General features: G+C 42.2%; 1 long non-coding RNA gene across 2 annotated transcripts in view; it reads right to left on the bottom strand.

Moving 5' to 3' along the window:
* Nucleotides 1-396: 396 nt before the first annotated feature.
* The window catches only part of LOC146822291 (uncharacterized), a 211,675-nt gene continuing 202,256 nt past the window's right edge, over nucleotides 397-9,815 (bottom strand). For both annotated transcript variants that reach the window (XR_014962827.1, XR_014962828.1), the window contains 4 exons: nucleotides 6,408-6,433; nucleotides 6,178-6,301; nucleotides 644-669; nucleotides 397-537 (listed from right to left, as the gene is read on the bottom strand). This is a non-coding gene — a long non-coding RNA (uncharacterized LOC146822291). The remainder of the gene's footprint in view (nucleotides 538-643; nucleotides 670-6,177; nucleotides 6,302-6,407; nucleotides 6,434-9,815) is intronic.

The raw sequence follows: 9,815 nt of genomic DNA, 5'->3' as shown, positions 1-9,815 counted from the left end.
ACACAGGGCTTAATCGGAAACCAAAATCAACTCTTTAAAGGATGGCTGTCAGGACTCCAAAGGGTGGCTTAACAGTAGTGGGCACAGTGTTGGGCGGAAGTCATGGGCCAGGAGGAAGAATACGGGCCAGAGGCAATGGCGGGACCAGGCTGAATCAGAAATGGAACCTAAAGATGGCCGCCGCCTTCTAATCATCATTATTTTTTCCCCACAGGTGCTCAGAGGCAGTTTGAGGCGCGCGCGCTGGAAAAAACGCGCACTTCACCAAAGAATTCACGAAGTACGCAGGGTTAGTCTATGGCTCCACAGAATTAGTATAGTGTATATCTCGTCGGGCTTTCGTCCGGTTTTCGTTCGCTATCTCCGTCGGAAGTAGACAGGAAAGAAACAGAGAAGGCAGTTTAGGATCGTACCAAGTTTATTATTTTGCCAACAAGGAGAAGTTTTCTGAAGTGACAGTTGGTGGCGCCTCTTCCCAAGTAATCAACCTCAGCTGGTGTAGGCAACTCGTCAAAGAATATCCTGGGCTGACAGAACCTGAAGGAAGAAAAGAAGATATAAGCTAAGTGACCCACAGAATTGATTGTAAATGTCAGGACATTTGTGAATATTGTACATAGTTAGAGACTTGGATAGTACTTACAGAAAATAAGACATACGTCAAAATTCCTGCAAGGAAAGGAAAGAACGTTTAAAACAAATCAGAGAGGATATTACAGTACAGCTAGAAAAGACTTAGACTCCTACATGTTAAGAAGTCAGTAACAATTTAAGAAGAGTATCTACAGAAAATAAAGCACACACACTCAAGTAAGTAAGATAGGCTTACCAAGAGATTAGGATAGCACAAGGGTAAATAAGGAAATAAATACATTTAGTGATATCTTGTTGACAGGTGAATTCCAGGGGTGCTTTCTCAAAGAAAAAGAAAAGAAAGAGAGTCAGAAAAAAGAATAATAGAGGAGAGGCACAGTACTTGAAACTAAGGGTAGGTAAAGATCATAGGAGCAGAATAGAAAATTGGAATACAGTACATGTAGGATAAATATATAACTTGATGTTTGATTTTTAGATTCTCTCAGTTGACACGCAGTCTGCAGATTGAACGAAGAAGCAGACGAAAGAGAGAAGACAGTTTCAGGACCAGTCTCTTCTTGTTTTATTATTTTATCCACTCCCCTTTCCCCCCAAAGGGTAGATTTGAGGGTCTAGATATTTAGCTGGACCGCAGAAATATCCTTGAAGGGGAGTTGGGAATCAGCATCTCTGTTCCTGTGCAAGACACCTGAAAGAATACTCTTGAAGCCTTGACAGAGTGAAGTGCCCACGTTTTTTAACTTGCACCTGAGCAGAGATGGCTGAAGGAATAAATTTACAAACCTTGGGAACAGTGTTAGAGACAATACAGAAGGAGTTGGTGGCAGTAAGAGAGGAAAATCAGAGTCTTAGACAGGAGGTGGTCAATTCAAGAAAGGAAACAGCGGAATTAGCTCAGAGATTAGGACAACCATTTAGTACAGGACGAGAAACTTTAGACCCTCCTATTGAAGGTCCAAGTAGGATAACAACACAAGTGATTCATTCTCTGTCCCCAGTTATACCGTTAGCCCCCCCAGAACGATTTAGTGGAGACCCACAAAAGGCGCAGATATTCATCACTCAGTGCTCACTACACTTCATGTGTCGCCCTTCAATTTTCCCAGATGCGCAGTCAAGAGTGGCCTTCGTGCTATCATACATAAGTGGTGATGCGGCGTCCTGGTCTATGCCCCTGGTATCCCGTGATGATCCCCTACTGCATAATTACGAAACATTCAAAGAAGAATTTATTAGGATCTTTGACAGACGAAGAATCTCTCAAGTGGTTGATAACGAATTACTTGACTTAAGGCAAGGAAACCGAGATCTTGTGGCATACTTAGCACAGTTTAATAAGCTGGTTGTGGAGACTGACTGGCCTGAGAGTAAAAGAGCTGCAGTCTTTTATAGAGGGCTAAAAGACGAAATCAAAGATGTGTTGGTGCAAATTCCGAATCGACCCACCGAAATTTCAGAGCTGGTAGACCTGGTCTTAGAAATAGACTTCCGTCAAGGAGAGAGAAAAGGAGAAAAGAGAAGAGACTTTAAAACAATGACCCCATGGTTTGACAGGGCCCGGTCAGAAGGTGTCAATATTGCGGACGGACAAATGGTTTCGGAACCAATGCAAATAGGAACAATAAGGGGTCCTTTGACCAAAGAAGAAAAGGAAAAGAGAAGAACAGGCAATTTATGCATGTACTGCGGCTCCAGTGGACACTTCGTTAGGGGTTGTCCAAAGAAACCAAAGACTCCCTTCAAGCCGAAGGAAAACTTGCAGCACCACCTGTAGCGGGAGTTGGACCGGTGGATGCTAATCAAAAATCAACTCCGACAGAACATCAAGTAGCGAATACTCTGCAATCATCTGCCCCACACTTGATCTTATCTATGATGATTAAGTTCCGGCAAGTAACGTTAACCGAGGTTTCGGTAATGATAGATTCCGGAGCCACCGGAAACTTCTGTGACTTAAAATTTGCAGCCAAGGTAGGGTTACGAGCAATATTAAAATCTAGGAGCGAACCCGTCCGGGCTGTGGACGGAACAAATCTTTCCTCCGGACCCATAGTGAGCCATACGGAGCAAGTGCAACTAATTTCCAGCGACGGACACCAAGAAGTGATTCAGTTCAATTTAATTGACGCACCCCAGTTTCAACTCATCTTAGGCCTACCCTGGCTTACAGAACACAACCCAACAATCAATTGGAGCTCCAGGACAATAGTAATGGATTCGGAGTACTGCAAGAAGAATTGTTTTGAGACAAAAGAAAAAACCAATGGGAGTAATCCAGCTCATTCATTATGTATGACTGCAGTGTCTGTTTGCATCATCAATTCCCAAGAAATTCCACAAGAGTATCGAGATTTTGAGGATGTGTTCAATGAAACGGAACAGAACAATTGCCACCTCATCGGGTGTATGATTGTAAGATAGACCTGGAACCGGGCTCTAATCTGCCTTGCAGTCGAGTTTATGCTTTAACAGAAAAAGAACATCGTCATTTAAAAGAATACTTAGATAAATATCTGGCAAATGGTTTCATCAGACCATCGCAATCTCCTGTGTCTTCGCCTCTATTTTTCGTGCCGAAGAAGGAAGGGGATTTGAGACCTTGTATCGATTATCGCGCGATTAACAGGATCACCAAGAAAAATCGGTACCCGCTTCCACTCATTTCCGTCCTATTGGATCAGGTGAAAGGAGCACAGATTTATACCAAACTCGACCTTAGAGGAGCTTACCATCTGGTCCGTATGCGTGATGGAGATGAATGGAAGACGGCTTTCAGAACGAGATTTGGGCTATTTGAATACCAAGTTATGCCGTATGGGCTCTGCAACGCTCCGGCTGCCTTCCAACATTTTATAAATGACATCCTCCATAAATACATTGATCAGTGTGCAATTGAGTACATTGATGATATTCTGATTTACTCATCCGACAAGAATAAGCATCGAGTGGAAGTGAGAGGAGTTTTACAGAAGCTCTGAGAAAACAAGCTGTTTGTGAAACTAGAAAAATGTGTGTTCAACGTTTCTCAGGTGGAGTTTTTGGGCTTTGTCCTTTCACCAACCGGAATAAATATGGACGAACAGAAAATCAAGGCAGTGGTTGACTGGAAGTCTCCCGAAAGTGTTAAGGAGGTTCAGAGCTTCATAGGGTTCGCACATTTTTACAGAAGGTTTATAAGTGAATTCTCACGGAAAATACTTCCTGATACAAAACTACTCAGGAAGGGAGTTCACTTTGATTGGACAGAAGAAACTGAAGAAGCCTTTAAATCTCTGAAGAAAGACTTCACCACTGCTCCAATACTTTTACATGCAGATCCCTCGGAACCATTTTATGTTGAGACAGATGCTTCCGAGTTAGCAGTCGGGGGAGTGCTATCCCAACGACACAAGGAAACGGGCCAGTTGCATCCAGTTGCTTACAGATCAAGAAAATTGACGTCTGCTGAAGTAAATTGCACTATAACGGAGAAGGAGTTATTGGCCATTAAAGACGCTTTTAAGGAATGGCGACACTACCTCATGGGAGCTAGGCATCTATTAACAGTTTTTACGGATCACCGAAATTTACAATTTCTGAAATCAGCTAAGACGCTAACTCCAAGACAACTTCGATGGTCATTGTACTTTGCCGATTACGACTTTGTAATCACCTACAGACCTGGGGCTCAGAACGGGAAGGCTGATGCCTCATCCAGACTAGGAACCAATAACCAAAAGAGTAACATGGAAAATCAAACTATAATTCCAAGTACCAGAATTATTGGTGCCACCACCTCGATAGACCTGAAGGAGCAAATAACCGAAATCATGAGTCCGGAAGAAATGCAAGGATGGGTCGAAGAGGGCGCTGGAAGAGAGATCCAACATCAGTTGCCGTATTTTAAAGGAGCCTTGTATTTGCCTACCAAAGAGTTACAAAATCAAGCGCTGTACGAGTGCCACGATGCTCCTTTAGCTGGGCATAAAGGAGAAGCTAAGACTGAAGAATTAATTAAAAGACTTTATTGGTGGCCTCAAATGACCAGGGATGTGGAAAAGTACGTTAAGACCTGCGAGATCTGCGCTCAGGGAAAATCTGAACGGCAAGCTCCTAAGGGGTTGTTACAACCCTTGCCTACACCACCTTTTCCATGGCACACAGTTACGTTAGACCTCATTGTAGATTTGCCTCTTAGTCAAGGTTTCAACACCATCCTAGTGGTTGTGGACACATTTACTAAGATGACACTTGTCATGGCTCTAAAAGGGGTTCCCACAGCAAAGCAACTTCCCAGACATTTCAGTACACAAATTGTGAAGATTCACGGAATTCCGAGGGTTGTTATTTCAGATAGGGGTGCACAATTCGTATCTCATTTTTGGAAGGCTTTTCTGGAAGGGTTGGGAATCGAAGCCAGGTATTCAACCAGTTATCACCCAGAGACAGATGGGCAAACAGAGAGGGTGAACCAAGAATTAGAGCAGTACCTAAGATTGTTCCTGTTGAAACAAGAAGGAGAGTGGGCAGATTATTTATGGGCTGCTGAGTTTGCACACAACAATGCCAGGAATGTCTACAGGCTATTCCCCATTTTACCTGAACTATGGCCGACATCCAAATTTCACTATAACGCAGACTGATATTCAAGTTCCAGCAGTAGAAGACTTAGTATCACATTTAAAACAAGTCCACCAGACGGTCATACAAAATTTAGAACAGGCTAAGAAAAAATATAAGACCTATGCAGATAAAAAAAGACGAGAGGGCCCTCCCTTAGAGGCAGGAGATTGTGTTTGGTTAAGTACAAAGAACCTTAGGTTAAAAGGTAACAGAAAATTTCAACCTAGATTTATAGGGCCTTATCGGATAGACGAAAAGATGTCTCACGTTACCTATCGGTTAAAACTGCCCACCAAATTGAAGGTTCATCCAGTTTTTCATGTGTCCTTGTTCAAGAAGGCACCACTAGAACTGCGAAAAAACTTGCCTCCGAAACCCATTCCATTAGAATCTGGAGTAGAATTTGAAGTCAAGGAGATTTTAGATTCAAAGGAGGTAAAAGGCAAACTGTACTATTTAGTGGACTGGAAGGTCTATGGGCCAGAGGAGCGATCTTGGGAATTGGAGTCAGATGTTCATGCTCCGAGATTAGTTAAATCTTTTCATCAAAGATTTCCTACAAAGCCACGATTGAGAGGACCTCCTTTGTTGGGGGGTACTGTCAGGACTCCAAAGGGTGGCTTAACAGTAGTGGGCACAGTGTTGGGCGGAAGTCATGGGCCAGGAGGAAGAATACGGGCCAGAGGCAATGGCTGGACCAGGCTGAATCAGAAATGGAACCTAAAGATGGCCGCCGCCTTCTAATCATCGCGGCGGTCTAGTTTATTTTTTCCCCACAGGTGCTCAGAGGCAGTTTGAGGCGCGCGCGCTGGAACAAACGCGCACTTCACCAAAGAATTCACGAAGTACGCAGGGTTAGTCTATGGCTCCACAGAATTAGTGTAGTGTATATCTCGTCGGGCTTTCGTCCGGTTTTCGTTCGCTACCTCCGTCGGAAGTAGACAGGAAAGAAACAGAGAAGGCAGTTTAGGATCGTACCAAGGTTATTATTTTGCCAACAAGGAGAAGTTTTCTGAAGTGACAGTTGGTGGCGCCTCTTCCCAAGTAATCAACCTCAGCTGGTGTAGGCAACTCGTCGAAGAATATCCTGGGCTGACAGAACCTGAAGGAAGAAAAGAAGATATAAGCTAAGTGACCCACAGAATTGATTGTAAATGTCAGGACATTTGTGAATATTGTACATAGTTAGAGACTTGGATAGTACTTACAGAAAATAAGACATACGTCAAAATTCCTGCAAGGAAAGGAAAGAACGTTTAAAACAAATCAGAGAGGATATTACAGTACAGCTAGAAAAGACTTAGACTCCTACATGTTAAGAAGTCAGTAACAATTTAAGAAGAGTATCTACAGAAAATAAAGCACACACACTCAAGTAAGTAAGATAGGCTTACCAAGAGATTAGGAGAAAACAAGGGTAAATAAGGAAATAAATACATTTAGTGATATCTTGTTGACAGGTGAATTCCAGGGGTGCTTTCTCAAAGAAAAAGAAAAGAAAGAGAGTCAGAAAAAGAAATAATAGAGGAGAGGCACAGTACTTGAAACTAAGGGTAGGTAAAGATCATAGGAGCAGAATAGAAAATTGGAATACAGTACATGTAGGATAAATATATAACTTGATGTTTGATTTTTAGATTCTCTCAGTTGACACGCAGTCTGCAGATTGAACGAAGAAGCAGACGAAAGAGAGAAGACAGTTTCAGGACCAGTCTCTTCTTGTTTTATTATTTTATCCACTCCCCTTTCCCCCCAAAGGGTAGATTTGAGGGTCTTGATATTTAGCTGGACCGCAGAAATATCCTTGAAGGGGAGTTGGGAATCAGCATCAATGTTCCTGTGCAAGACACCTGAAAGAATACTCTCGAAGCCTTGACAATGGCATACAAGCCAGAAATAGCTGTCAGCAAACCCACTGATCACCAGGGAAGGTGGTTAGCTCCATCTCCCAAGACATTATCTCAAATGATTTGCCAGAGGGGTGAATTTTACAGAAAATGATTCCATTCATATTTCCCAAGCAGGATGTTCTACTACAGTGAGTTTTTTATATTGACCTAAAAGAATATCCAAGCCAGGATGTTGACTACCACTACATCATCAAAGTATAAATACTGTTGTTAACCTCACATGTACATCTTACATTTATTCTTACTCACATCCCGCTCACTACAGGAAGTGGCCACTTTGAGCCCATCTGACCAGGAAGTGATATCATCTGTGACCCCTGAGCAAAAGTCTTTGCTGATTTGACATAATGCTCCTGACCCAGAATTCCACCCTGGAAATTACACTTTCTGTGAGGCTTCACCAGAAAGTAATGCCATTGAAGTGGCATCAGCCTCCATAATGCAATGTGTAGGAAGTGAAATAGCTGGTGATCACCAGAGTTCCAAAATTCCCAAACTAACTCTGCTCTTTAACATCTACCCATTTAATAATGTGTAGAAATTACATAGCTGGTGGCTTCCAGCATCAGCTCCCCACAATTTATCCCATCCCACCAGAAATGTGAAGGAATTACAGGAACTGTCGACTTTCAACATAAGTGTGTGTTCATATGATGATACGATTTTTTAAATTTGTGGAATGGGCACAACTTATATTATGACAAGAGCTGCTTAGCAAGTAGGATCAATTTCCTTTTTGCAAGGAAAGTGAATTATGAAAATGAAGGAATGTATGTGTGTGTGTGTATACATACAGGTATGCATGTCTATTTGTGTGTTAGTGAATTTGTGCATGCACATCTGTGTGTGCGTGCACATATGCCTGTGTATTTATCCATGCAAGCATGTGCATTTGTGAACTTTTGCTCACAACTTTGTGTGTGTCTGTGCATTTGCGCGTGTTTAAGTAAACATTTAGCCATGCATGTGCTTTTGTGTGTGCATGTGCATGTTTCTGTGAAGATGCACACAGGCATACCTGTCTCTTTATTTCATTAAATTTGCACATGAACATCTGTGTGTGTGTAAGCTTGTGTGTTTATGCATGCAGTAATGCGCATTTGTGTGTTTCTGAAATTGTGCTTGCACATTTGTGTGTGTGTCTTTATCTTTGTGACTCTGTGCTCTTACCTTGTCTGCCAACTTCCTTCCCAAGGGAGTGAACTGCAGTGGAAAATCCAGTTTCTATTAAGCGTCCACATCATCCTTCCATTTAATTTGTGGCAGTTGATTAACATATGTATGTAATTATTATTAGTTGTGGTTCCTCTTTCTACAGGAAAAGAACTGACTCCATAGCTCTCTTGGCATTGCTACTGTTCCAACCATGAGTCAGCCTCTCCACGTGGCCTCTCCCTTATGCCCATTTACAGAAGTGGAGAATATGATGGTTCATTCTCCAGCCTTACAGTTGACATACTCTGTGAATATGTTTCATCTGATGTCCAGTGAAAAGGATCTTATAGAGTAATTTGTGTAATTATCAACGTAATGTAATGTAATGTAGGGGTTATTTATAGAGCACACTGTGACCAAAAAATGGTATCCTGGCAATAAAACCACTGTGTAAAGAAACTGCAGATAGAAGGCTGAAAGGCAAGTCGCTAGTGAGGAAATAGCCAGGTTTTCAATTCCTTCCTAAATTTTAGTAGGTCAGAATGAGATTGTAAGGGAGCTGGTAGTTAATTCCATATCCAAGCTGCATTGACAGTAAAAGAGCGACCTCCTTGTCTTACTTTCTGAAATCTGAGTTCTTGGACATAATTGCCTGTGGTAGACCACAGAATTCTGCTATGGGTATATTTTTTAGTTTATTTTGGAGGGGTTTTGGTCCTTTTGTTTTGTAGTGCCTTATGGACAATGCAAAGAGATTTAAAGATTATTACCTGCTTAATAGGTAGCCAGTGGAGATCCCCCAAGGCCTCTGTAGCAGATGAATATTGAGGTCTGCTCAGTGTAAGTTTAGCAGAAATTGTCTGAATGCTTTCTAGCTTTTTTTTAATGTAGTTGGCGGCTCCTAGCTGCAAGGCATTGCAGTAGTCCCGCCTACTTAGTATTACCCCTCTGGAAATCAGCGATCTGGCTGGTAAATCAAGCAGGGGATATAGCTTCCTAATGGCCCGGATCAATGCAAAACAGGTCCTGGTAAGTCCATTCACTTCATTTTCCAGGGACAAACCTTGGTCAATAATCACACCTAAATTTCGTACTGCCACAGGGTTGCCCAATGGCTTCTCCGTGGGTAGCGGCCAGAAGTTAGGTGATAAGCATACTGGAATTTTGCTGGAAGGGCAACAGAGGAGTTCAGTTTTATTTCCATTCATCTTGAGTGAGTTAGTGTTCATCCAGTCAAAGATGTAAAAAATGCACGCTTGGAAATTGCCTATGGTGTCCTCCTGGTTGTTGTTCAGTGACAAAATTAATTGAGTGTCATCTGCATAGTTAATTAACTTAATATTGTGAGTTTTTGTAAATGAAATAAGAGGTTTGATTTAGATATTAGATAAGATAGGGCTAAGAGAATAGCCCTGGGGGACACCATTTGTTGTCTTTCAAGATTTGGACAGAAAGGAGGAAGAGATACGGCCTGACAATGACCGGACAGGTAGGATTCTAGCCAGTTTAACAACAGACTCTCCACACCCACTGCCATAAGTCTAGACAGCA

Source organism: Triturus cristatus, chromosome 6, assembly GCF_964204655.1.
Source record: "Triturus cristatus chromosome 6, aTriCri1.1, whole genome shotgun sequence".
In the NCBI taxonomy this organism is placed as follows: Eukaryota; Metazoa; Chordata; class Amphibia; order Caudata; family Salamandridae; genus Triturus; species Triturus cristatus.
The sequence above is the reverse complement of the archived record's forward strand: the minus strand, read 5'-3'. Positions and strand labels throughout refer to the sequence as shown.